This window comes from Tiliqua scincoides, chromosome 14 (assembly GCF_035046505.1).
Source record: "Tiliqua scincoides isolate rTilSci1 chromosome 14, rTilSci1.hap2, whole genome shotgun sequence".
Taxonomy (NCBI): domain Eukaryota; kingdom Metazoa; phylum Chordata; class Lepidosauria; order Squamata; family Scincidae; genus Tiliqua; species Tiliqua scincoides.
In genome coordinates this window covers 6,897,633-6,925,513 of record NC_089834.1, presented here as the reverse complement: position 1 = coordinate 6,925,513, position 27,881 = coordinate 6,897,633, and the positions used below count along the sequence as shown (strand labels likewise).

Sequence of the window (27,881 nt, the reverse complement as noted above, 5' to 3'; positions counted from 1 at the left end):
AGCACCCAGGACTCACTTCCAGAATTCAACAACAGGCTGAAATCACCGGCCAGGAGACCTCTGAATTGGAGACACTGGTGTGTTGGCTGAGGAGAGCTTTGAAATGAGAAGCTTTTTGGGTCACAGCTCACCCACAATGCCACTAGTTCTGGGGAGGAGTTCCTGCTGCTGGTGCCCTCGCCTGTGAGGGCAAAGGGGAGTAAAACCAATATATTCTTGCATGAGACGCTTATGAGCTAGATTCATGAACTGGTAATTGTACCCTCACTTTAAAATCTTGATAAAAAGACCCTCACTTTAAAATCTTGATAAAAAGACAAGAAGCCTGACAAATGTGGGTTGCAAAGATCATTTTCCCAGATTCTTTCTTCCTTCCCATTCAATTCAGGCATCCACAGGCCCAGAGCCAGACAATTCTGTAGACGGCGGGGCTAAGGGAGGGCAGGAAATCATTGCAGAGCATAAATATAAGCAGCTGAATATCTAAGTAGCTGTTCCCAAAGTATGCATCATGATGTCCGGAGGGGGGGGGGTGTTGCAAGGCACTCAGTGGGGCATCACGGGACTCTCCCAAGTGCCTGGCAGCGAGACCACAGTGTGAGCTTTCAAGCAGCAGCAGGACGCTCAATACAGCACATGGAAACCATGTATTGGGAAAAGCCCACCCGCCCAGATTGGCCTCCGATCCCAGAAGTGATCGGTGATGACATAATCACATGGCACATTCTGCATCATCACTGCTTACTTCAGGGTTCTTAGAGCAACGCAGGAGCGGTAAGTTTGGGGACCGCTGTTTTAAGTTATCTGTTTGCAAGCTGAAACCCTATAGAGTAGATCCCCTATAGAGTAGACTCACCGTGGATGTCATGGATACCAGGGAAAGACAGTTCCTGTTTGCTCATCAATCTGGAAGTGACACAGATTCACATATCCGTGGATCCGCGGGGGGGGGGGGTTTGCCTGGAATGGATCCCACGTGGATAACGAAGTCACACCTGTAACGAAGAAGATCGTGAGGAACAAGCGCAATTGAACACAGTGGAGCTTGCTTGCAAGTAAATAAGCTTAGGATTGTGCTATTAGATTATTTTATTTATAATTAGAGTAATAAAAACATTAAAATTCAAAGAAGGGGACTGAGGTCTCTCGAAGGTGCGTGGCCCTCACAAGCTCCCCCCTGTGCCTATCGAGCTCACAGGAAAGCCGCAGGGTCATTTCCTAAGCTGGATCTCTCAGCTTTGAGGCGGGAAGCATCGTCCCTCTGGAGCAGGGGTGTCCAGACATTTTGGCAGGAGGGCCACATCATCTCTCTAACTCTGCGTCAGGGGCCAGAAAAAAAAGAATTAATTTACATTTAAAATTTAAATAAATTTACATAAAATGAATTTATTAGAGATGGAACTTGTATGAATGAATGAAGGTCTTGCAATAGCTCAAGGTCTATAAAAAGCCTTGCACAAAGCAAGGATGACCTTTCCTTCGCTGCCACTGCTGCATCACAGATATGAAACAGCAAGCAGTGGAGGGAACCCTTGTCCCACAGCTCATGGAAGCGTCAAACAGTCGCCCTCACACCGAGAGCAGCTGTGTCGGGCCAGCATGAGCTCCAGCAAGCCTCCAGAGGGCCAGAGGCTCATTGGAGACTGGGGGCTCCCCATGGGCGGATCGGGAGCCCCCAAGGGCCGCAAGTGGCCCCAGGGCTGGGGTTTGGGCACCCCTGCTCTGGAGCAAACAGCAAGCGTTAGGTCCCCACCTGCAAAGCACTGGCAATTTCTGCCCAGAAAAAGCTGTCCAAGTTGAACACCAGTCGCTCAGCCAACAGTGAGAACCACCCCTGGAGGAACTGCTGTCTACTGTATGCTGCCTTGAGAATCATTCACTTGAAAGGTGGGGGGGTCCCAAGGATAGAGTTGTCAAAAGGCCATGAACCGCAAGGGGCAGACCCTGAAAGAGCGAGGTGACTGGTTCGTCTTCCAGCTGCATCACAAACCTGCTGAGTGCGGGAGAACCGCAATGCATTATATTTATTCCATGCATAAATTAAATGCACGGCATCAACTTTGCATCAATGGGAGAATTGCCTTGGCTGTTGCAGGTAGACATATGGTACAAGAAGCATCTCCAAAGTGGGGAAGCTACAGAAATCCTTATTATTAATCATAATTATTATTAATTATAATTTTATTACTGTTCTCCAAGAACCTGCCTTCCCTTCATGGTTTCTGGAGACCTTTGTCTTCAGTGCAACACAGATTCTAGGCTGCATGTGTTTGGCATCACCATCACCGAGGCCTGATAGCACACTTATTTTTGAAAACAAAATGTGAATACAGGAGGAGACTTAGGGCACAATCCTAACCCCTTATGTCAGTGCTTTCCAGCACTGGCATAGCGGTGCCAATAGGACGTGTGCTGCATCCTGCAGTTGGGTGTCACTCATGGAGGCCGCCTCAAAGTAAGGGAATGTTTGCTCCCTTACCTCGGAGCTGCATTGCCCTTATGTCAGTGCTGGAAAGTACTGATATAAGGGGTTAGGATTGCGACCTTAAATGTTTAGGGAAAAAAAGCAGCTGTGTTGGAATCTTTGTGGCACAGAAGGAAAGGTCTCAATCTTGATGGAACGCATTTCTGTTTACACTTCATGTTGGCATCCTTCAGTCTTGGAAGACTATGGTATCGTGCTCTGAATGGTGGTTCTGGAACAGAGTGTCCTCTCCAGTGCGCGAAGCCTGGGTAAAGTAGATATGGAGGACAGGCTGTTATCCATGCAGCAAATCCCCTTTCCACATCACTGAAATGGTCCAATGGAAAGGCAGAAGCCAATACGGTTGGTTCCAGTAGTGTCGCAGGAGTTGCCAGAACATGACTGTGTTCAGCCATGAACTGCCTCAGGGACTCCGGCTTCAAATTTTGCCTCGAGGTTGACTCCTGAAGCCTTTTCCATAACTGGATGTAGCCATAAGGCGGTGGAGGTTTGGGATCAGAGTTTTCCTTCTCTCAGACGAACTGCCTTCCCAGGCTGACGAGTCCCATCTACCCGGTGGCTGTTTAATCGCCTCTTATGACAAGTACAGCCAAACTGAGGGCCTATTCTTAGCCCCAGCCCCCAGGGGGATGTTTACACTTAACCCTATCCAAAAATCAATGAACTTCTCCCACTGTCAGCAATCATCTCCTAAGGGATGTGGTGTGGCATCATTTAACATCCAATTCCCTTGACATTTGCTTAACCAAGAGATGTCCAGGATTAACAACATGAACAGAAATTGCACAATTAGGGATTGTGCAAAGGTTCTGCTTGGTTGTATTTTCCTGAAATGGACACTCTGGTATTTTTCTCTTGACACAACACTTTGACCTTTGTGGACATTCAGTGATGGATAATCGCAGACAAACCAATAATCCCTGGCTGCAACTTTGGGATAAATTACGGGTTTCTTCATGTTACTCTTAAATAAGTCCATTGGTATTGCAACACCTGCTGTCTGAACATCTCTTCTTAGTGCTTCCCAACAGACATAATGGGGGTGCGCAAAGTGCACCACGGGGGTGAAGGATATCTCCCTCTGCCCCCTTGCTTTTCCTCTCCCTCCCAAGAAGCACTAATCCGCTTTCTGCCTGGTACAAGTGAGTGGCTTCTTCAAACATGGCTTTCAACTTGATTTTCAGGGACTGCACAAACAAAGGAGCACCTTCATTTGAACAGCCCCTTTCAATCAAGAAACGGCATAAGAAATGTCATAAGCAGCTCACACACATTTGATTTCTTTTATGTTGTTGTCTTTCAAAACAGAAGACCCCAAGTCAGTAGGGGACCGTGTTCCAGGACACACCACGACTGCCTCTTCAAAACTCACCTTTATCACTATCTCAGTGGTTTCCAAATTTTTTTGACCAGTGGCTCCTTTGGCCTACTGGGCAATTGGCCACAGCTCCCCATGTGGGCTACAATCCTGTGTTTCTCAAACTGTGGGTCGGGACCCACTAGGTGGGTTGCAAGCCCATTTCAGGTGGGTCCCCATTCATTTCAATATTTTATTTGTAGTATATTAGACTTGATGCTGCCATGGTATGTGACTGCATTTGGGGAAATGTTACAAACTTATACTTTTAGCAGGTTACTATGTATATACTTTTAACAATGATAGTCAATGGGACTTACCCCTGGGTAAGTGCAGGTAGGATTACAGCCTAGGATTCTTAAAAATTTTACTACTTGATAATGTCATTTCTGGTCATGACATCACTTCTGGTGGATCCTTACAGATTCTCATTCTAAAAAGTGGGTCCCAGTACCAAATGTGTGAGAATCACTGATGTACACTGCATAGGGTGGTGGGGTTTTCACGAGGATTCTGTGACTCCCCTGGCTGGTTTCCTTGGTTCCCCAGCGAGCCATGGCTCAGAGTCTGGGAAACACTGCACTACCCTCTTTCCCCTATTGCAATTACTACTAATACAGTGGGTCTTTGGTATCTGCAGGAACCCTTCCCCCCCCCCCGGGGGATACCAGAATCCATGGATGCTGGAATCTGGGGGGGGGGGTAGTGTCACTGCAATTATTCACATTATAATTGCCTGTGGCCCACTTCACAAGCCTCCCCCCGCCCCCTTAAAAGGCCTCCAGGATGCAAATGGAAGCCACTTCCAGTTCACATGCTTGACTTACGGGCATGTCCAGGAGGTATTCTAAGGCATGGGGCGGTCCATGGGGTGGGCCTTAGAACACCTCTCAGACATGACCGGAAGTTGGCTACCAGTTGCATCCTGGAGCCATCTGAGGCACAAATCATTTGAGGAGACAGTGGAATCTGTGGATGCAGAGTCTGTGGGTACCAAAGGCCCGCTGTGCATGCACAAGCTGTACATGCAAATCCTATTCTTCCCATTTTTACGGCCTCCTCTTCCCTTCCCCTGTGGTTCCCCTTGAGTCTACTTTAAATTGTAAACCTCCTGGGGCAGGGACTTGCCCTCACTCCTCTTGTACAGTGCCATGCACACCAACAAAGCTACATAAATAACAAAGGCCAACAAAACAATGGAGGCCTAAATAGGCAGATGGCAGAATACAGCTTAGGGGGCCTTCTCCCTGTTGCCCCCTGACTGTGAGTTTTCCCTACTTCAGGTTAAAGTGAACCTGAAGTAGTGATTAACTTTCCACTGAGACAAAGCAATGACTAATTCAGAATTCCTGAAATACTGATTAGTGTAGCCTAGAATCTGGCCCTGGCTAATTATAAATCAATGGGAAGTAAAAGAAATTGGGTACTGTATAATGAGACCAGCAGGTCTTCCTTTGAAATGTCCTTTTTTCCCCAATTAACATGACTCTCCTCCACTACCTCCTTTTTTTTTTAAAGCAGAGTAGGAGAAAGGAACACACAGACACTGTTTTGAAAACGGGAAATATGCTGTTTGTCCTTTGTTTTACATCAGGCGGATTCCACATCCTTTTCATTTGTTGTAACGATAAAATCTCAGTGCTCTTTGGGCAGAGGGTCCGATCTGTTGATGAGACAAGGCTCCTTCTCAAGTGGGCTAGCATCAGCATGTGGAATGTAGTCCTCTACTGAGTCAAGCAGTTGGCCCAGCTAACTTAGTATGGCAGAAACCGACTGGCAGGGGCTTGCCAGTGTTTCAGACAAGAGTGTTTCCCAAACCTACTTGCAAGAGTCTGAACTACTACTTGCCTTTCTACATGCAAAGTATGTTCTCTTCCACTGTCCTATGGCTGCTCCTCAGCCCCTTATTTTCAACAAAAATGCATCTTGAAATTTATCAGGGTGCCACACAAATAAGGCAGAGGCTGGGTAGTCATTGTCCGTCTGTCCCCCCATGCCACCACAGCAGTGGCGTCACTAAGGGGGTGCAGGTCGCACCAAGTGAAGCTCATGGGGGGGGATGACACCCTACTGGCCAAAATTTTTAAAATCTTGGTATTTTTTAATAATGTTATCGCGTTATATACCATTCGATACATGATTTTATGCAGAACGCAATGAAACAAACCGCGTTGAATTATCTCTATTCTATCAAAAGTTGTAGCAAAAACATAGCAAAAACCACCTGGGTGGTTTGCTTTGCTCTGCCCATTGCATGGAAGGAGGTCCATCGTGAGAGTAACGTGCTGGACTCCCTCACAGGGTGATGCAAACCCTAGTGACACCACTGCATCTCAGCTACACGCCTATTCCATATACCACCTTGCTAAATATTATGATTAATTACTGTTCAGAATATTGATATGCCACTTTTCAACCCCTCAAAAAAGTTTGCAAAGCAGTTTACAGAGAAAGTCAAACAAACGGTCCCTTGTTCCAAAAGGGTCCGCAATCTAAAAAGACATGACGACAACGATGCTGTTGGATGATTAATATTTATATACTGCTGTTCAACAAAGAAAGTTCACAAAGTGGTTCACAGAGAAATTCATTTAGCTGTATTCCAGCTGTAAAAGGCTGTGTGCTTTTCCTGGGAACCTATGAAAAATAATTTGTATATTTATTTTATTTATTTATTTTAGAGATTTACATCCTGCCTTTCTATCCAATGAGGACACTCAACTAAAACAATTAAAAACATTTTAAAAACATAAAATATACATATATAAAGACATTAAAAACAATAAAACACAATAAAAGACTGATCCCGAATTAAAATCCATTCAGAAAGTGCCATGCCCCCTGGTGTCAGCATAAATAAAAAGGTCTTAAGCCCCTGCCGAAAGGACTCTAAAGAGGGAACTGTTCTCAGTTCCAGGGGGAGAGAGTTCCACAAATGGGGAGCCACCACCGAGAAGGCCCTCTTTCTTGCCGCCATCTTCCTCACCTCCGCTAGTGGCAACACAGTAAGAAAGGTCCCCTCTGATGACCTGAGAGGACGGGCTGGATTATATGGAATTATATGGATTATATGGTATAGTGTCTTTTTAATGTTCAAAGTACTGTGCATGCACGGGATTGGGGCGGTGTAGCATTCTAAGACAGTGGAATGGACATCAGTCTGCGATGGGGGGGGGCAGGAAAATAGCAGGGAAAATGCTTCCAGCCAGGCCTACTCATAAGAACATAAGAACATAAGAACAGCCCCACTGGATCAGGCCATAGGCCCATCTAGTCCAGCTTCCTGTATCTCACAGCGGCCCACCAAATGCCCCAGGGAGCACACCAGATAACAAGAGACCTCATCCTGGTGCTCTCCCCTACATCTGGCATTCTGACTTAACCCATTCCTAAAATCAGGAGGTTGCGCATACACATCATGGCTTGTACCCCATAATGGATTTTTCCTCCAGAAACTCGTCCAATCCCCTTTTAAAGGCGTCTAGGCTAGACGCCAGCACCACATCCTGTGGCAAGGAGTTCCACAGACTGACCACGCGCTGAGTAAAGAAATATTTTCTTTTGTCTGTCCTAACCCTACCAACACTCAATTTTAGTGGATGTCCCCTGGTTCTGGTATTATGTGAGAGTGTAAAGAGCATCTCCCTATCCACTCTGTCCATCCCCTGCATAATTTTGTATGTCTCAATCATGTCCCCCCTCAAGCATCTCTTTTCTAGGCTGAAGAGGCCCAAACGCCGTAGCCTTTCCTCATAAGGAAGGTGCCCCAGCCCCGTAATCAGCTTAGTCGCTCTCTTTTGCACCTTTTCCATTTCCACTATGTCTTTTTTGAGATGCGGCGACCAGAACTGGACACAATACTCCAGGTGTGGCCTTACCATCGATTTGTACAACGGCATTATAATATTAGCCGTTTTGTTCTCAATACCCTTCCTAATGATCCCAAGCATAGAATTGGCCTTCTTCACTGCCGCCGCACATTGGGTCGACACTTTCATCGACCTGTCCACCACCACCCCAAGATCTCTCTCCTGATCTGTCACAGACAGCTCAGAACCCATCAGCCTATATCTAAAGTTTTGATTTTTTGCCCCAATGTGCATGACTTTACACTTACTGACATTGAAGCGCATCTGCCATTTTGCTGCCCATTCTGCCAGTCTGGAGAGATCCTTCTGGAGCTCCTCACAATCACTTCTGGTCTTTACCACTCGGAAAAGTTTGGTGTCGTCTGCAAACTTAGCCACTTCACTGCTCAACCCTGTCTCCAGGTCATTTATGAAGAGGTTGAAAAGCACCGGTCCCAGGACAGATCCTTGGGGCACACCGCTTTTCACCTCTCTCCATTGTGAAAATTGCCCATTGACACCCACTCTCTGCTTCCTGGCCTCCAACCAGTTCTCAATCCACGAGAGGACCTGTCCTCTAATTCCCTCACTGTGGAGTTTTTTCAGTAGCCTTTGGTGAGGGACCGTGTCAAATGCCTTCTGAAAGTCCAGATATATAATGTCCACGGGTTCTCCCGCATCCACATGCCTGTTGACCTTTTCGAAGAATTCTATAAGGTTTGTGAGGCAAGACTTACCCTTACAGAAGCCATGCTGACTCTCCCTCAGCAAGGCCTGTTCGTCTATGTGTTTTGAGATCCTATCTTTGATGAGGCATTCCACCATCTTACCCGGTATGGATGTTAGGCTGACCGGCCTATAGTTTCCCGGGTCCCCCCTCTTTCCCTTTTTAAAAATAGGCGTGACATTTGCTATCCTCCAATCTTCTGGTACCGTGGCCGTTTTGAGGGACAAGTTGCATACCTTAGTCAAGAGATCTGCAACTTCATTCTTCAATTCCTTAATAACCCTTGGGTGGATGCCATCAGGGCCCGGTGACTTATTGATCTTTAATTTATCAATGAGGTCTGAAACATCTTCTCTTTTAACCTCTATCTGACTTAACTCCTCGGTTAGGAGGGGCCGTTTGGGCAGCGGTATCTGCCCGAGGTCTTCTGCCGTGAAGACAGATGCAAAGAACTCATTTAATTTCTCTGCCATCTCTAAGTCTCCTTTTATCTCCCCTTTCCCTCCCTCACCATCCAGAGGGCCAACCGCTTCTCTGGCGGGTTTCCTGCTTCTAACATATTTGAAGAAGCTTTTATTATTCCCCTTAATGTTGCTGGCCATGCGTTCCTCATAGTCTCGCTTGGCCTCCCCTATCACCTTCTTACATTTCTTTTGCCACAGTTTATGTTCCTTTTTATTCTCCCTGCAATTATACTCCCTGCAATTTTTCTACCTACAAGGAGTTTTCACAAATTGATTGATATATTATTATTAAAAGTAGCACATGAATAACAAAGATTCTAACCTGTGTTACTTCTTCCTGTGCTGCTTTTCTACTTGCAGCGAGTATTTGATACAGGGGAATGTTTTTGGCTTTTTATAGGGCTTTATACCTGATGAATGTTTTTGTTTTTGGCTTTATACCTGAAGAGAAAGAGAGTGTGTGTGTTTTTAAATACCTCCTGAAGTCTGAACTGCTACAGTCCAATCTGTGGCGCACGTATACTAGCAGGCCTATACCACATGCTTTTTCTTGCCACAATCTTCAACCACAATCCTCTGTTATAAAAAAAAATTAAGCCTGCTGTCCAAGAATGGTAGGCTTCCCGTTTCTGTGTGTGTGATTTTTACAGACACTTGACATTACACATTTTATGAACCGCCGGAAAAATATTGAGACAGGTTTCTCCACCAAGCATATGTTGCGGCAGAGCTCAATACGTGGTCATTTTTCAAAGGATTTCTCTCCCCCCCCCCCCCATATTTCTGATACCCGGTTTCTTGTATAGGTCACTGCTACATCATTAAGGAAAAGGCAAATGCTTTTCACACTGGTTTTGTCAGCCAAGTCTGCCCTTCACCCGAACCTGTCAGATAACCCAGCCCTATAGTTTTGCAATCTTTACAAATGCATTTCACAGCCAGTTAAAAGCAAATTATCTGCTGAGACACACGAATAGATTCATGCCGTGGTAATGGTTGTAGGACTAGCTCCATTTTATTAGGTTGCACTTATACCTCTTATTACTCAGACTATGGTGAGGGCCCTACAGAAGGCTTCTGGCTTTTACTGCTAATAGAGTCTTGCTAGCAAAGCACAAGATTCATTAGAATAGATTAATAGAACAAATTGTCAGATGTTTCTTCCCCCCCCCTTTCAAGGCCTGAGCCAATAATGAGCCGATTCAGAGAATACTTTTGAGTAGTTTTGAATTTCTAATGCTACCGCTGGGTAAGGTTAGGAGGTGCAAAAAGCCCTTTCAGTTTGAGACAAAGATTTAACCAGAAACCTCTACGGTTCTAGTCCTCAGTGTTTTCCCATGGAAACTCTGGCTTCAAGGCTCCAAACCTGCAATTAACCAGCTTGACCAGCATGGTTGGGCCTAGACCAGTGTTTCTCAACCAGTGGTACAAGTACCACCAGTAGCACTTGAAGTGGTGACTGGTGGTACTTATAGGACCCCTGGACCCCTGTTGCCTGGCAGTGAGTCCAGGAATGTGACACAACAAACAGCGGTAAGTGGCTCAGCTCAGTGGTCAGAGCTCTCAAGCACTCTCTTCAACCTTGAAAAAGCTCTCCCATCCACCCTAAAGCTCTTACCAGTGTTTGTCGCCATTCCCAGTTACTTCCAGTGGTACTTCAAATAGGTGAACCATGTGAAGTGGTACAGCAGAGGACAAAAGCTGAGAAACACTGGTCTAAAAACCAGTTATTTTCAACCATTTTCATCTCACAGCACACTGACAAGGTGCTACAGTTTTCAGGGCACACCATCAGGGTTTTTTTTTTTTACAATTGACATCTGTGAGATGACAAGCTGTACCTGCTGAAATTCCTTCTTCTATACAATTGTTAAAGGTCCAGGATCCCTACAGTTGAAAGTTTGCCCACCCCCCTTCTTCACTAATGAAACCAAGCATTCTCACCTGACTCTTACATCCGAGGAGCCCCAGCTAACTCTAATACCAATGCAAGGAAAAATAAGAACCCACATGAAACAACAGTTTCATGACACCCTCCTTGCCATTCCATGGAGGATAACATAGGCTTTTCCTGGGTTCGTTTCCTTTTTTCGGGTCCACACAATGACTTTGTCTTAATGGCTGCTGTACAGACATCCCCCTATATCCACAGATCCGATACCTGCGGTTTCAATTATCCACAGTTCAAAAATCCCCCCGCCGCGCAAATTGACTTATCTATCTGAGATTGCAGCCCTCCTGTTGCTGTCTCCTGAATCTCGCTAATTCTTATCTGTCTGCAAATTCTAACAGGAAGTAAGAAGTACTCACAGGAAGCCAGTTGGAGGACTGAAAAGAATATGGTGCTAAGCTCTATGAATTCAATGATAAGTTTTGTGTTCTTTTCAGACCCCAACTCACTTCCTGTTAGCATTTGCAGACACCAAAGAGCTAGTTAGAGACAGCAAATGGCGACAGGAGGACTGGAATCGTAGGCAGGTGAGTCAATTTGGGCAACAGGGGGGATTTCTGAACCACTTTTTGTAGGGTTCGCTGCTATCCACGGTTTCTAGTATCCATGGTGGCAACTGGACCCTATCCCCTGCGGATAAGGTAGCACACCGGTACCAAGAATGGTTTTAATTGATCTTGTAAACCACCTTGAGCCCCCCAAAGGAAGAAAGGGGGAGCAGACACCTAAAATTAAATAAGAGAATAATAAATACACCAGCAACAGCCAGATGCTCACAAGCAGGGCATAAACAGGATTCCCTTGGTGTAGCTGATTATTCCAAGACAAACTACTTCCAGAAGGAACTGGGCCAACCCAGGGAGAATGACAAACAAGACTAGCAAAATGTCTCACATGAGAGCTAAGGGCAAGTGAAGCTATGTATGACTACAAAGGAAATGGCCTGACAGGCCAGGCTGGCAGGGAGAGACATGAACAAGGAGCCTCGGAGGTCAAGGAGGTGTGGAGGGGATTCGGTTCCTTATTGATTTGAAATGCCGCTGCAGAAACCCTTGGCAAGCGCATCTCTGGCAGGGATGCTAATGTCAGCACTCCAAAGGCTCCTGTTATTTGAACATGTTTGCAGAGGGATGGGCTCCTAACTGCGCATCTCAGATTCAGGCGCCCAGGTTTTAATTGTCACTTCACCTGTTTAATATTCCGCCCGCCTTGCCCTCCCAAGAATTAATCTATTCAGTAATGACTGGTCAAATACAGACGAGATGCTGACTTGGCAGAGCGGTCTGTCAAAACAGCCCTGCAGAATTCAACAGAGGGTGCTGTAAAATGGGGAGCACGAATAATAAGGCAAGACTTGCTCTTCTCATGTAGGGAAGCGGTAGCAGCAGAACAGTGAAAACCACTCAAGGTGACCAGATGTCCTCTTTTTCCAGGACATGTCCTCTTTTTTAGCCTTGTGTCCTGGGAAAAACCTAAATGCCCTCCTTTTCCCTGTGAGAGGGCCCCTGCAGGCAGGTCATAGCCTTCTTGTAATTAATTGATTATATTGTCATTAATAAATTGGGCATAATATTGTTTTAAATTTATTTAAAACAGGCGTGCATCACTTAACAACGGACCACATAGCAACGGATCGCATGTATGATGGTGGTCAAAGCACAAGGAAGAGGTTCTTTAAGAGGCAATCAGGTGTCTAATAGCCTGCAGCAGGGTGCATTTACACAACAGAGAGGCTCTTAATGCAGTCTATCTCTAGTAGCCTGTGTAACCAGCAAGTGTCTGGGAGTGTCTGTTTACACATCAAAGGCACTAGATTGGGTAGAATGTTCACTTAACAACCTAATCGCATAACAACAGGGATTGTAGAATGTATCCCTATCGTTAAGTTGTGCACAACTGTATAGTGTTTCAATTAACCACATGAAATCAATATACAAGTGTTTTTGGCTTTAATTTTGTCATGTCCTACTTTTTTCTTGGATGTCCTACATTTTGGGGGTATCTTGTCCTCTTTTAAGATTGTCCTCTTTTGATCTGGTCACACTGCTCAAGGGGCCTGCAGAAACTCCTCCCCACCCCACCCCAATTTTGTGCCTGAGTAGCAAAAAGGAGCTCAGTATTGCAAAGCCACCAGCAGGTAAATAAAAGCTGTATTTATAGCACCTGGTTTTCACTTGAATCAGCCACTGTTGCCAAGAGTTAAGAAACTGCAGCAATCTGTACCGTGGGCCAACACATCCTGTTGTCACCAGGAACAGAGACCGAGAAACCATCACCCACATGTGCTAGTCAACAGCCTCGGCCAAATCAACGTGAGTTTAGGACAGGGTGCCCACTTTAAATAATACATCTCCTCCTCTCCAAATATGGGAATTATTCTCTCAAAACCTATCACTGATGCTTCATTAAAAGTTACCTTTCCCACCTTCAGAAACAGAACCTTACACCTCCAGAGATGGAAGAGAATTTCCTGGTACTTCCTTGCTGCTAAGTGTTACGCCATCAGGACTAGAAACCTATTTGTTTGTTTTTAAGGTCAAGCTGGGATTGTAAATGGCTGTTTGCAGGAGCCCAAACAGAGTGTAATTTTTTCCCCACATTTTTATACCACCCTGCCTCCAAGGAGCTCAGGATGGTGTCCATCATTCCTCCCTTCCTTTAATCCTCACAACAACCCTATGAGGTAGAAAACACCCAAGGTAATCAAAGAAGTTTCATATCTGAGCGCAAATTTGAACTTGGCTCTTCTAGATCTAAATCTGACTGCCAAACCATTACACCATCCTGGCTCTCAGTTGGTTGCGTTGCAGCTGTACATGTAGTCCAAGCACGGATGCTCACAGAGACATCTTGATTCATCTTGTTGTTATCAATGCCCATTAATTGCAAAGCCAGTTGTTTCCTGGGACGCTTTAACTTTTCAAACCCCTGAGTACCAGTGTCTCCCAGAAGAGGGTAGAGAAGCAATCTAACACCCATTCACCTCTGCAGAATATCTCGACTCAAACTCTTGGAGAGATCCCATTTGAAGTGCCCTGCAACAATAACAAAACTGTACATAGACCTCAGTTGGTGTCCCACTAGCCTTCAGTGGATGCAGTGGTATCACTAAGTTTGATGCCACTCAGTGCGCCAATGGTCTTACTCCCATGGTCCCACCCCTTCTAGTCTCACTCCAGCCCCGTCCTCTTATGAGAATGGGGCTGGCTTTGCAGACCAGCCACTCGCCGTAGTACTCCCAGACCAACCAGCTACAGACCAGCCACGCAGCTACAGACCAGGTCAGACACCCACTACAGTGCCACTGGAACAGCCGGCTTGCCACACAAGTTATTTTGGTGTCATCCCCTCCAGTGGCGTCACCTAGTGCAGTCTGCAACTCCCTAGTGAAACCACAGAGTGGATATAGTATTTTTTACCCCAAAATTCCCCTAACAAAGCAGTTCACATCATAATATAAAAGTCTGCCCCTCACAATATTCTCTCTGTCCCCCATCATTAAACTCAAGGTGGATTATGTAGGGTTCCCAAGCAGTCCCCTGCCAGGCACTGACATGTGATTTCAGACTATTGCCCTTTCTTAGCAGACATCATTTGTGAATGAAGCATTCCATCCTATGCAGGGAAAAAAATAGGGCACGCCTCTTCTAAGATGGGGATCTGTATTCAAAGATCTGTTCCAGGACGCCCCAAGGATACCGAAGTCCACTGATAACATAGGCCTACAAAACTGAGGGTCAGAAAAGTTTTTTCCCCAAACTTTATGGTTGTTTGAGATGAATTTGGGGTGCTGATTCCAAAAATGGCATCCGTTTTGCCCTATCACGTCTAGTTTTGGAGACACGGCATAGCCTCATTAGTGAATGGTTCAAGCAGCTTCCTCATGAGGAAGCCGTGGTGTAGGCTTCCTCATGAGGAAGCTGCTTGAACCATTCACTAAAGAGGCTATGCCGTGTCTCCAAAACTAGATGTGATGAGGCAAAACGGATGCCATTTTTGGAATCGGCACCCCAAATATACCCAGGAATTGGTGTAACGTTTAAGGAAGCAAAATGTGTGTTGGCCTGTGTAATTAAATCTGCAGTTGGAGAGCCACAGAGGACCTTCAGGATGCAACCTATAGTGCCTTCCAGTTGTATCCAAGAGGCACTGGCCAAGTGCCTTCTGATGGCATTTGGGAGGTCCTCTGAGGCCCTCCAGCAGGGCTTGGCATTCTGAGGTTTGGCATTCATGGATACAGAAATCCAGAGGCCCTCCGATGAGGAAGGCCTACTGTACTCCTTTTCGGAAAAATGGGCAATACAATTAACTTGAGGCCCCCCATTTTAAGCAGATTAAAAGGTTTTTAAAAATAATAGTAATTAATTAATCTGCTTAATTCGGTGGTTCTCAAACATTTAGCACCAGGACCCACTTTTTAGAATGTAGTCATATTTTTTAGAATGAGAATCTGTCAGGACCCACCAGAAGTGATGTCATGACCGGAAGTGACATCATCAAGCAGTGTCAAGTGACATCATCAAGCATCGTCAACATTTTTAACAATCCTAGGCTGCAATCCTACCCACACTTAACCAGGGGTAAGTCCCATTTACTGTCATTGTTAAAAGCATATACATAATAGCCTGTTAAAAGTACAGATCTGTAACATTTCCCCAAATGCAGTCACATGCCATGGGAGCATCAAGTCTACAATATTAAAAATAAAATATTGAAATGAATGGGGACCCACCTGAAATTGGCTCGCGACCCACAGTTTGAGAAACACTGGCTTAACTGATGAACTCTTGAAGCTCCCAAACGAGAACAGTGTCTGAGAAAGTCAGGTGGGGGATCTTATCAATTAAAAAGAGAACCAGGAAAGGACTGTGCCTTAGAAACACGTGCAGTTTGCCCAGGAAGTTCATAATGTCGGCATCACAGCAAAGAGATAACCAGCCAAACTCTTAGTGGCCAGGCCATGCAGCAAAACAGTATTGGATTTCGCTATCAAATTGTCCCCTTTCCACTTAGGAGGTTAGCCGGGGTTGTGGATTTACTTTCCAGGGATCAGACAACGAAGATAAGTTTGAGAAAGGTTATTATGGGGCAGTCTGGAACTCCTTATCACACTTGGGTACAACAAGGCACAAATCAAGTAAGTCGGGACTGTCAGCATGGCTCCGATACGCACTATTCTCTCCAAGTGTTATTTAATTATTCTGATTTATGTTGGCTGTCAGCTATCAAGCCAAAATGATAAACACACTAAACATTTTTGTCCTAGTAATAATATTTTGTTCTCTACCTATTCATGGCACATAAACTATTAATAGCTACACAGCACTATGCAGAGAGCTGCAGTTCATGCAAATGTGATTTATCAAAAGCCCTTTAATATCTGGGGAAGGGAGAAGGGCCAGGTTTCAACACAGGCAGCTGCCTCCAGGTTATCTCCCAGTGAAACAGGCAGGCGGGAGAGAGCAGGCAAGTCTGCCTTCATGGGACCAACTTTGATTGGTGTAAGGCACTGTTTCTCAAACTGTGGGTCACAACCCAATTTCAGGTGGGTCCCCATTCATTTCAATATTTTATTTTTAGTATATTAGACTTGATGCCAACATGGTACGCGACTGCATTCGGGGAGATCTGTACTTCTAACAGGCTACAATGCACATGCCTTTGACATTGACAGTCAATGGGGATTACTCCTGGTGTCGGGGTGGATAGGATTAAAGGCTAGGATTGTTAAAAAAAATTTCTGACTTTATGATGTCACTTCCAGGTTAATGACATCATTTTCAGGTTTATGACATCACTTCTGGTAGGTCCTGACACATTATCATTCTAAAAAGTGGGTCCTAGGTTTAAGATTGAGAACCACAAGTGTAAGGAATTCAGTTGGCCCTCCTTATCTGTGGACTTAGCACCAGTGAATTTGACTAAATGCGGATGCTGACCCATGGCTGGAGGACCTCAAAGACCTGCGAGATGCAACTAAAAGTGTATTTGAATCATGACCAGGAGGTGCTCTGAGGCACAGGAAGGCCTGTCCTGCCTCAAAAGGCCTCTCACAGGCATCTGAGAGGCGCTTCGGTTTGCCAAAAAACCAACCACCCCATGCCTCCGAACACCTCTGCACGTGACTGCAAGGCACTTACGGTTGCATCCACGGGTCCTCTGAAGACCCTCTTGCAGATATGAATAACCACTGATTTCAGCATCCATGGGGGTGGGGTCCTGGAAAGGATCCCCCATGGATGCCAAGGGGCCACTGTATACAAGTAAAAGAAAAGTATGGAAGAGGTGGAAGAGAAAGGAAGTGGGTGACTTCCCTCCCCCGCATCGGAAGCTTTGGGACTGACCCCAGAAGGGGCAAGCAGAGCCACAGCCAGTCTACCCCAAGAGAACAATGTAAACAGGTACCAGGAGTGAAGATGTAACCATTCCAACTGGGTTTTATTCACTGATTCTCTTTTTCCACCCTTTTTTTTGGTACATGTTTGGTTTGGGGTATGTAGGTATTAAATGTGGTGCTTCTTTTAAAACGTATTATAACTTGTGGCTTATATACTTTTTAGCAATGTTGGAAGCTGCAGTGGGGGGGTCTGGGTCTGCAATGCAGTCTCTTAGACGCTATATACAGCTGTCTCAATGTCAGCAAATTAAGCAGTGCCCGTGAGTCTTTTTCTGAGACATGTCAAATTTCTACTTTCTCAGGGTGGCCCTGTCCACTACTCTCCCTGCCTGAGTAATATACATTTATATATGCTCCTTGCAGTGTCTCCCCCCCCCCCCAATCACATTTCTTTGGGCCAGAAAATCTCCTTGGCAGGTTTTCCTTAATTCTTTGGTCAGCAACTAATTTGTGGAACACAGCGTTTATTTGGAATTGGACAGGGGTTGTTGACCTTCTCAGTATCGCTCACTTGTGTCCATCACAGACCAGAAAGTAGGCAAACAGCTCTTCAAACCCTTCCAGGGTTCCAAGAAGGTTGCCTTCTGCAGAACAGACAGCAGCTCTGTAGGGTTCCAGATGCAGGCTCCTTCCACATCTGGAGATAAGGGGACTGAAACTGGGAACTTTCGCATTGAAGTCACCTCGAACAGGGAGCTACAGCTCTTCTCCCAATGACCTGTGAGAGCTTTCCCATTATTACAGCCATACGTTGCACTGGTTAGGGAGCTGAGCATGGGTGAATGACAAAAACGGGTGGATGTAAAAAAAAATAGCCTTATCTAGCTTTCAAATTAATTTTGGCTGGCAAAAAATGTAAATAATGTAACAAACAAATGTCTGCAAAAGCTAAAAAAGCAGAAATGAAAGAAAAATAAACATAAGAACATTGATAAGTGTCATGGAAGGCTGGATGAAACTGAATGAAAGAGGAAAGCACTTGGACGAAATTTGACATTTGGTTATAATTGAAAATGGCTGAAAGAGCAAAGCGATGCAGGTCTCTTGTCTTGTGGGCTTCCTGAAGCATCTGGTGGTCCCCTGTGAGATACAGGAAGCTGGACAGGAAGCTGGACTAGATGGGCTTTTGGCCTGATCCAGCAAGGTGGTTCTTCTTATGGTGAAAGTCAAAGTATGCCTGTAATGGAGTCAGACCGAGTCCCCAGATTGCCAATTGCCTGTTCCTACCTTAAACCCGTCTTTTGGGCACCGTGGCGTGTTTGCCACCTTAAACCATTTCTGCCCAACGTTGCATATATGCAACAGGGATCACAGGCATACACCTGTGGGCTGGGCAGAAATGGGTTAATACTATTTTTAATGACGTCAATGCATCATACGGCCCAGCAATCTGCGTTTTGCTTCCCGAAGCCTGCTGTTACATAAAAACTAACTTCAACTCTTCCATCAGCTCAAGATCATTTTTTTTTCCCCAGGTAGAAGCAACTAAGGTCAGAAGAGCTTCGGGCATGTAACAGAAGCAGAACTCAACAGTGCAGCTAATTCCCCTGATATGGTGTGCCAAAGAAGAGGACAACTAAACAATTTGGGGGGTGGGGGAGAATGAAGCATTCTGGAGATTCAGTGTAATGTGACACATCCTACTCAGTTCAGATGACAATGAACATAAAAGTCCTCCATTCTTGGTGCTGTAAACAGAAGAGGCAATCAATGCTGTTAATGTGATGCATGTGTTTTTGTCGGTATACAATGTGTTGTGCAAGACTTACGTAAGATGGGATGTGATCATAGCTGAACGTGCAAAAGGAAAAATTCTGCATAATTCAGAAAGAACCCTGAGATTTGTATCTGATTCCTAGGCAAACAGGCGGGCAGCCCAATCCTAACTTGACCTGGAGCAGGCAAGCCGGCGGGCCTACCCCACATCCAAGACAGGGTTGGGTCTGAAAGCGGTTCAGCCCAGGGCAAGAGTAAAGCCACAGCAGCTCAAAGGAGCCTACTCAGATCTGCGCCACCTCAGAAGATAGCATAGATCCGAGCAGCCTGGAGCTGCCCCAGGTTGCCCGGGAATGGGGATAGGATTCGGCATATGTGCTGGTTCCTGGCCCCAAACCCTGCTTCCCTGCCACTCGCCACCTGCCCTCCTACCACCCCAAAACGCTTCCCTCCTGCCCTCTACATGCCCCCCAGACTCACCATTTGCCCCAGCCAAGCAGGTCCCGTGTCAGCCTCTGGAGGCCAGATCATGCACCAGCCTCCGTCCTCTCTTGGTGGTGCGAAAGTGCTTTACGGCACTTTAGCAACACCAGTGGGCTGCACAAAAGACTTGCACCAGCCCAAGACACTTTCAGGATTGTGCCTATAATTCATTTTATTTTAAAATTAGAATTATTGACAAGGAATTTCATGGTGGAATTGGCACTCCAATTTTACCATGGCACCAGCACTACTTCCTACAGTGCCAAGGAACATGAAAATCTGGGGGGGGGGGCATACAAGAGACAAGCACACTGTGGGGCTGCAGAGAGTGGGTCCTCTCCTTCTGGACAACAGAAGACAGCTGGCATATCTCCTCAAAGCTCAAACCACACCCAGCTCTTTTAAACTTTCCTCATAGGACTCTGTCTCCAGATTCCTCACCAAGGGCCCATGTATTCCAGCTTCCTGCATCACAGAGTTGTCCACCGATACCTCAGGGAGCACACTAGATCACAAGAGACCTGCACTCCTATATCCTATGGCCACTCCATAGTATCCGGCATGTCAGACACAGCCTAATTTGAAAACCAAGAAGTCGCATTTATCCATCATGGCTTGTAAACCTGTGATGGGCTTTTCCTCCATAAATCTGTCAAATTCCCTTTGAAAGGCATCTAAGCCAGACACCATCACCATACCCTGTGGCAAGGAGTTCCACAGATGAATTCCAAGCTGGGTAAAGAAATATATTTTCTTCTGTCTGTTCCCACTCTCGACACTCAGTTTTAGTGGATGCCCCCTGGTTCTGGTGTTGTGCAAAAGAACATCGCTGTATCCACTCTGTCCATCACAGGCATAATTGTATGTGTCTTGATCATGTCCCTCCTCAGGTGCCTTTTTTCTAGACTGAAAAGCCCCAAATGCCATACCCTTTCCTCATAAGGGAGGTGCCCCACCCCACTGTTTTAAGTGCCCTCCTCTGAGCCAATTCCAGCTTGTCATGGTCATTAAAATATGGTGTCCAAAACTGGACATCGCGTTCCAAGTGAGGTCTGACTAGCAGTGGCGCAGTTTTCACCATCAGGCAACTGGGGCCCCAATATTTTTTGGGGGGAGGGGTGCCTCAGAAAGTCTTAGAAAGGTTTCTGGTTAGAAAGGCTTAGAAAAACTCGTTTTCAGTAAAAATCAGAAGATAGTGCTCTTCTAAGGCCTCCAGCAAGACTTCCAAGATCTTCCAAGGCTCAGGGAGGCCATGGACTGCCTCCCTGGACCTCAGAAAGGCACCTCCCAACATTGCCCCCAGGCATGGTGTCAGGGGCAAGTGACCCCTCCCCACCCTCTCTTAGCTATGCTACTGCTGGCTAGTGCAGAATGGAGAAGAATTATTATGTCTTGAGAACTGGAATTATTATGCCTTAATTAATGCACCCATTAGATTCTGTAGTGTTTCAAAAGCCTGCAGGACCTACTTGATCACAAACAAAACAACAGGACAAAAGAAACAAAGCTGCACACCTCAGGCAATGATCAGCAATCCAGAAAAAAAGAAAAAATACTGGTTCTCACACTGCAGAATGGAGGCAGAATTGGTGCCCTACTCATTTCAACAGGCTTGGAATGGATTCAGCTTTCTGTGCTTTGCTAGAAAAAAAAAACAAACCTCCATGTTTTGTGAGAGGATGCTATAAAAGTTTGCTGTTGGCGATCTCTGAGCCCTCCATAGAATGAGAGCCTCCAGCTTCCAGTCTCCAGCTCATGGCTGCAAGTCATGACAATTAAAACTGATTTTAAAAGTGGATTAAGTCTGTAAGGCAGAGGCATGTTCTGGGAGTCAATTCTCATTACTGGCTGGGTGTGTTGACAATGAGGTCTTGTGGCTTGCGGCGACAATTTGCCGGTCCTTGATTAACACAAGCACAGGCAGCTCAAACCCTTTGGAAGTACCATCACAAGTTATTTCAGCAATGAGCTGGGAAGCTATCTTCAGATATAACGTTTAACCCTTAGACTAGGGTGGGAAGAAAAAGACCGATATAAACTGTTGAAGAAAACTCCTTTTCTGTCACTAAATATTTCAGCAAACAATAGACAGATCCAGAAGCTCTTTGCTTGTCTTCTGCAAGATGGCACATAATCGCAACCCTCTTTGCTTCATCTCTCCATTCTCCATCACCACCACCACTACCAATTGCATCTCTTCAAAATCAAGTTTCAAAGGAGAACTGGTTGAGGCAAAAAAATCTCAGTCGGGACTTAAGAACATAAGAACCACCCAGCTGGACCAGGCCAAAGGCCCATCTAGTCCAGCTTCCTGCATCTCCCAGTGGCCCACCAGAACACACAAGACAGCAAGAGACCTGCATCCTGTTGCCCTCCCTTGCACCTGGCATTCAGTGACAGCCTACTTCTAAAACCAGGAGGTTGCTTTTACCCATCACGGCTTGTAACTTTGGATGGACTTTTCTTCCAGAAACCTGTCAATCCCATTTGAAAGGCATCTAGGCCAAACACCATCACCACATCCTGTGGCAAGGAGTTCCACAGATTTGATTATATGCTGGATGGGTAAATAAATATTTTCTTGTGCCTGTAGTCTCCCGACCCACAATGTTAGTGGATGTCCCGTGGTTCTGGTGTTGTGTGAGAGGGAAAAGAACATCCCTCTCTCCACTCTATCCATCCCTGCATAATTTTGTCTGTCTCAACTATGCACTTCCTTCAGCGCTGTCACGCCTAGTTTGGCATCATTAAGAATTCTGCCCAGATAAGGGGATAAAGAAAATTAAAAGTTCAGTCACACAGGCAAGATGCTTTCTAGAATTGTAAATACACTTAGAGGTTCTTTACTGCCCCAGAGGATCTGGTTTAGAAATGTACAATGGGATTCCACTGCGCTGAGACACATGTTGCCCAAGAAGTAAAGGAGTGGAAAGAATATTCCCGACTATATACATCTTCAGAATACAACCACATACGTATAAAAGGAATGCTTATCAATTCGAGTACCCTCCCTAAGTCCAGTTCTGCATAGGGAGACTTCCGTCTATTTCACCGATTTTCAACCAGGGTGCCGCAAATGAACCATGGGTGTGCTACAGGAGTTTGGGGGAGAGTCGTTAATTAGTAGGGCCATTTGGGGATGTAAGCCCCCTACTGGCAAAGCGGTATGCTTTGTCCATTGTCAAAAAAGGATTGATGTGCCTTGACAATGGCAAGTGTCATTGAGCCATGCAATATATAGTCACTTAGTCACTGGGCAGGAGGTCTGGTCTAGAGGGTAGAGCCTCTGTCTGCCTGAAGATAACATCCACAAGGTCACCAGTTCGAGGCCACCGGCACCGTGCGACCTTGAAGCAGCTGACAAGCTGAAGCCGAGCTATTCCATCTGCTCTGAGCGTGGGAGGATGGAGGCCAGAATGTGAAGCCAGATCGGAATGAAACACCTGAATGTAGTGGTTCTTGAAAGAAAGAACCTTCTTTCAATTGTAAAAATCCCTATTTAATAAGGGATTTAAATAAAGCCTGCCTATGTAAACCGCCTTGAATAAAGTCTTGAATCATCGTCGCAGGCAACCTTCAGTCTCGAAAGACTATGGTATCGCGCTCTGAAAGGTGGTTCTGGAACAGCGTCTAGTGTGGCTGAAAAGGCCGATTCGGGAGTGACAATCCCTTCCACACCGGGAGCAAGTGCAATCTGTCCCTGGTCTGTCTCCCTGGCTATGGGCCTTCCTTCTTTGCCTCTTAGCCTCAGACTGTTGGCCAAGTGTCTCTTCAAACTGGGAAAGGCCATGTTGCACAGCCTGCCTCCAAGCGGGCCGCTCAGAGGCCAGGGTTTCCCACTTGTTGAGGTCCACTCCTAAGGCCTTCAGATCCCTCTTGCAGATGTCCTTGTATCGCAAGACCAAGAAAGGTGGTATATAAATACCTGTTGTTGTTGTTGTTGTTGTTGTTGTTGTTTAGCACAGTGTCACTGAGCCATGTTATATAAAAGGTTGAAAATCACTGGTCTGTTTGTTAGATGTTTTCCTTTCTTCTTCTCCTTCATTCCTGATCTTAGTTAGTTAGTCGGCAACCTTCAGTCTCGAAAGGCTCTGGTATCGCGCTCTGAATGGTGGTTCTGGAACAGCGTCTAGTGTGGCTGAAAAGGCCGATTCGGGAGTGACAATCCTTTCCACACCGGGAGCAAGTGCAGTCTGTCCCTGGTCTGTCTACCTGGCTATGGGCCTTCCTTCTTGGCCTCTTAGCCTCAGACTGTTGGCCAAGTGTCTCTTCAAACTGGGAAAGGCCATGTTGCACAGCCTGCCTCCAAGCGGGCCGCTCAGAGGCCAGGGTTTCCCACTTGTTGAGGTCCACTCCTAAGGCCTTCAGATCCCTCTTGCAGATGTCCTTGTATCGCAAGACCAAGAAAGGTGGTATATAAATACCTGTTGTTGTTGTTGTTGTTGTTGTTGTTGTTGTTTAGCACAGTGTCACTGAGCCATGTTATATAAAAGGTTGAAAATCACTGGTCTGTTTGTTAGATGTTTTCCTTTCTTCTTCTCCTTCATTCCTGATCTTAGTTAGTTAGTCGGCAACCTTCAGTCTCGAAAGGCTCTGGTATCGCGCTCTGAATGGTGGTTCTGGAACAGCGTCTAGTGTGGCTGAAAAGGCCGATTCGGGAGTGACAATCCTTTCCACACCGGGAGCAAGTGCAGTCTGTCCCTGGTCTGTCTACCTGGCTATGGGCCTTCCTTCTTGGCCTCTTAGCCTCAGACTGTTGGCCAAGTGTCTCTTCAAACTGGGAAAGGCCATGCTGCACAGCCTGCCTCCAAGCAGGCCGCTCAGAGGCCAAGGTTTCCCACCTGTTGAGGTCCATTCCTAAGGCCTTCAGATCTCTCTTGCAGATGTCCTTGTATCGCAGCTGTGGTCTACCTGTAGGGCGCTTTCCTTGCACGAGTTCTCCATAGAGGAGATCCTTTGGGATCTGGCCATCATCCATTCTCACAATATGACCGAGCCAACGCAGGCGTCTCTGTTTCAGCAGTGCATACGTGCTAGGGATTCCAGCACGTTCCAGTACTGTGTTGTTTGGAACTTTGTCCTGCCAGGTGATGCCGAGGATGCGTCGGAGGCAGCGCATGTGGAAAGTGTTCAGTTTCCTCTCCTGTTGTGAGCGAAGAGTCCATGACTCGCTGCAGTACAGAAGTGTACTCAGGACGCAAGCTTTGTAGACCTGGATCTTGGTATGTTCCGTCAGCTTCTTGTTGGACCAGACTCTCTTTGTGAGTCTGGAAAACGCGGTAGCTGCTTTACCAATGCTTTTCCTGATCTTAAAACATTACGTAAATCCTAAATCTAGTAAATACAGAAGGGCCCTTTTTATATGCAGGTTCTGAACCCACAGATTTTGCTCAGTGCGTGTTCTGAGGGTGTGTCAGACTCCACCTGGCCTTCCAGACACAACTGGAAGCACCTTCAGATAATGTCTGGGAAGCTTTCTAAGACCTGGGGAGGCCAGCATGGCCTCTCCAGGCCTCAGAACACCCCACCCAGAGATGTTGGAAAAGTACCTTTAGTATTTCCAAAAAAACAGAAATGCCTTTCCAACACCTCAGGGGGGCTTTCTCTGGGCCTCAGAACACTGGCCTCTCCAGGCCTTAGAACACCTTTGGACAGTTCTCTGTGGCCTGGACCCGCAGAGTCAATATTCCACGGACTTCAGTATCCAAGGGGGTCCAGAAACAGATCCCCCACAGATAATGAGGGCCAACTGTAATTGCTTTGGGTGCTTCCCCCCTTTTTTTTCTGCTGCTGCTTTCAGAACTTCAGCATGATAGATAAATTATGACGAGACCATGAACAGGATTTGCGCCGCAAGACAATGAACGGTATCATTTAATTAGGCCATTCTGACACAGGGCAGCACGTGTGGGATTAAAGCGTATGGGATTATAGAGGAATTCCTGGTCTGGAGCCAGTCCAGTAATAGCAAGCCAAGGATTAGATCCTAAATAGATGCCAGGCGTATTTGTGCTAGAAAGGCAAGCAGCCCCGGATGCCAGCTCCTCACTCAACTTTGCCTTCTACCTGTTTTCACAGATTAAAACGTGCTACAATCAGACACCTCCAAATTAAATCCACATTCTAAACCTAGAGGCTGAAAGCAGCGCTTTTAATAAATCCCCGTCTTTGATTTAACTAGTTTAGCCGTAGCCGGGAACTGCTTTTAATGTCGAACAAAGACGACGAATGCATGTAAAACCAGAACATATTGAAGAACTGGAGAACACAGCACAACAGTCTGGGCCCTCAAACAATTGTTATTTATTTATTTTTCCACATTTTTATACCGCCCTTCCTCCAAAGAGCTCAGGGCGGTTTTTACACAGCTGCTCCTCCCCTCCTTCTTGTCCTCACAACAACCCTGTGAGGTAGGTGAGGCTGAGAAAAAGTGACTGGCCCAAGGTCACCCAGGAAGCTTTGTGGATCAACCAGGATCATCCAGGTCTAAGTCCACCTCCCAAACCACTACACCATCCTGGCTCTCTGAAACAAACATATTCTTCTCTCACACACATGGGTTAGAGGTCTGCTGGGGAAAATTCACCAGCTGTGTGCATGCTGTATCCCCTTGCAGAACTTATTGCATGTTTCCCTTTGTTCTCTGCAGAAAGATATACATTCTGATGCTATCGTATTAAAATGTATTTGTTTGGCAGACCATGGTACTAGACCTCATGAAAGCCGCTTCATATTGTTTTGCTCCCACACCATGGGTGAAAATAGGATCATGCTTGTAACAGCATGTCTGGAGGCGGTTAGGGGCTGGATGTGGGCGAACAAGCTGAAATTAAATCCGGATAAGACAGAGGTGCTCTTGGTTCGGAAATCCACAGCTCGGGTGCTGAACTATCGTCCTGCTCTGAATGGGGTTGCACTCCCTCTGAAGGAGCAGGTCCGCACCTTGGGAGTTCTCCTGGATCCACAGCTGCTCCTGGAGTCCCAGGTGGCGGCGGTGGCCAGGGGAGCCTTTGCTCAGCTTCAGCTGATTCGCCAGCTGCGACCGTACCTGAGCTGCGCGGACCTGGCCACAGTAACCCATGCCCTAGTGACATCTAGATTAGATTATTGCAATGCGCTCTACGTGGGTCTGCCTTTGAAGATGGTCCGGAAATTACAACTGGTACAGAACGCGGCTGCTCGTGTGGTTGCCGGGGCACGTTGGTTTGACTCTGTCGAGCCGTTGCTCCGGTGGCTACACTGGCTGCCGGTTCTGTTCCGGGCCCAATTCAAGGTGCTAGTTTTGACTTTTAAAGCCCTTTACGGCTCGGGTCCGGGGTATTTGAGGGACCGCCTCCTTCCCTACAATCCTGCCCGTGCTCTTAGATCATCTGGGGGGGGCCCTTTTGACTGTGCTGCCACTAAGAGATGTGAGGGGGCGGCGGCCAGGAAGCGGGCCTTCTCGGTGGTGGCCCCCAAACTGTGGAATACCCTCCCCTTAGAACTGACAACTGCTCCCTCGTTGCTAACGTTTCGGCGTGGACTGAAGACCTTTTTATTTCAAAACGCTTTTAATTGTTGAGAGGCTGGCTGGTGTTCCTGCTCTTGCTTTTTATATGAAAATCCACGGGGTTTGTTTGTTTTTAGATTTTTTTTAATTATTGTAAATTTTTTTTAATGATTGTTTTTCACGTTGTACATTTAAATTGTAAGCCGCCTTGTATGCCCGATGGGCAAAAAGGCAGGGTATAAATTAATAAAATAACAACAACAACAACAACAACAGCCTGATGGTAGCTGCCTTTCTGGATGAAAAGAACAGCCAAGACCGATCTTGGTCCAGATTGGAATTACAGAACAGGTAAAGGGTTAAACCCCCTCCCCTTTAAGACTGAGACTGCCCCTCCATGGCTGCTATATAGCCACAATAATAGGCCTATGTATAGCAATGCTATAAAATATTTAGCATGCAGTAATTTAACTATGTATAGTAGAGGTTCCCAAAGTGTGTGCCACGGTGCCCTGGGACACATTGACAGGAGGTGCCACGGGATGTCCCAAGTGGCCCCTTCTACTGGCTCACCCAGACATCACCATCTTGGACTGCTCAAATTCTCACGGGGTCCACGATGGTGATTTGGGTGCCACTACCTTGGACTGTGTGAGATCTCATGAGATTTGGCCACTTTCACCTTGGATCTCATGAGATTTTGAGCAATGCAAGATGATGGCACCCAACTGAGCAGAAAAGGAGAGGCTGAAGGGATGCCATGACCCAGGTAAGTTTGCATTATAATAGTTTAACAATGCAGTGTGTCCACATTTCCTTACTTATTTAAAATATTTGTATCCAGCCTATCCTCTCCATATTGGGAGGTACCCAACACAGCTCACAACAGAATATTACAAATAATGCCCAAAAAAAATCAATGCAATAAAATCAGCCAATCACAGCAATTTCAATGCAAAGAGCT

The 27,881-nt window shown here is 46.2% G+C and overlaps 1 protein-coding gene across 1 annotated transcript in view; it reads right to left on the bottom strand.

Annotated features, from left to right (window-relative positions):
- ARVCF (ARVCF delta catenin family member) overlaps positions 1-27,881 on the bottom strand; it is a 752,684-nt gene that overhangs the window by 443,888 nt on the left and 280,915 nt on the right. Inside the window, exon 3 of the mRNA XM_066609736.1 lies at positions 857-995. The gene's annotated coding sequence lies outside the window, so the exon portion shown is untranslated. The remainder of the gene's footprint in view (positions 1-856; positions 996-27,881) is intronic.